Below are 1,507 nucleotides of genomic sequence, written 5' to 3'. Positions count from 1 at the left end.
GTCAATCATGCCCCCCAAGTCCCTTTTGGCCGTGGTGCTAGCAAGCGTAGCACTGCCAAGACTATCAGCGTGCTACAGTTGTTTCCCCAAGGTAGACAACCTTGCATTTTTTGGTGTTGAACACCATCAGGTTTACATCTGCCCATTTTCCAAGCCTGTCAAGGTCGGCCTGGATCACCCTCCTGTCCTCGGGTGTGGACATTTTACCCCAAAGTTTGGTGTCATTGGCTAACTTGGCCAGACCGCTTCTGATACCAGGCCGTGGAGTATGGAGGGATGGGGAGAGACTCATAGCTTCATAGCTGCTAGTGTTGGGGAAAAATTTAAGTCTTCAGGTTCATTGGGATTTCCAAGCCTGTCAAGGTCGGCCTGGATCACCCTCCTGTCCTCGGGTGTGGACATTTTACCCCAAAGTTTGGTGTCATTGGCTAACTTGGCCAGACCGCTTCTGATACCAGGCCGTGGAGTATGGAGGGATGGGGAGAGACTCATAGCTTCATAGCTGCTAGTGTTGGGGAAAAATTTAAGTCTTCAGGTTCATTGGGAGGAGGCTCAGACGAACCACAATATAAGTTTAAAGACTTGATTTATTAAAGAATGCATTCTGAACAGACAACTGCCCCGCAGGGAGATTGCCTGTTGCACTTTTCGAATTACACAAAGCATTATATGGGAAACATGACGATACTATTACAGCAACAGCTTTACTAATTAATAATCACCACTTGCTGCTAATTTAAATTTCCCTTACTGAGAAACTTAGAGTTGCTAAAAGCTAGTTTGTTTTAGTTTTGCATTAGCCTTATTGTTAAAAGTGATGTCCTTCACTTTCTGATAGCTTATGCAGCGTACGTGATCTGCTTGCTTACACAGAATGGCGATGCAAGTTTCTATTGTTCTCCTTCATTCCCCCCTTTGATCCTTCAAAGAAGGATCACTCAATTTGTATCTGACATAGGTTAGTTTATAATTTTTCTTGTTTAGTTTTATTATGTTAGGTTATTGGTTTAACAGAGTTAAACGCGGTCCTGGGGCCTGCGCTGTTCAATTTCTTCATCAGCGATCTTGATGTTGGGGTGGAAAGCAACCTGTTTAAATTCGCTGATGACACCAAAATTTGGGGGGAGGTGAGCACGCTAGCAGGGAGAGAGAGATTGCAGAAGGATCTGGATAGGTTACAGGGGTGGGCAAACAGGAACAGGATGTGTTTCAATACGGACAAGTGCAGGGTGCTGCACTTGGGTAGTAGGAACCAGCAGCACACTTATACGATGGGGAACTCCCTACTTGAGAGCACGGAGGCGGAAAGGGATCTTGGTGTCATTATTGACTCCAAGATGAACATGGGCCGACAATGCGAGGTCATGGTTGGCAGGGCTAACAGGACCTTGTCGTGAACATTCCTCCATCACAGTCTTGATATTGGGTTACAGGCTGACCATGGGCTGCCCTATGCACTGCTGCCATCTGATACCAGGAAGGCTAACGGAACCTGCAGAGCAGATTA

Source organism: Alligator sinensis, unplaced genomic scaffold (assembly GCF_000455745.1).
Source record: "Alligator sinensis unplaced genomic scaffold, ASM45574v1 scaffold1408_1, whole genome shotgun sequence".
Lineage (NCBI taxonomy): Eukaryota > Metazoa > Chordata > Crocodylia > Alligatoridae > Alligator > Alligator sinensis.
Note: the sequence above shows the minus strand (reverse complement) of the source record.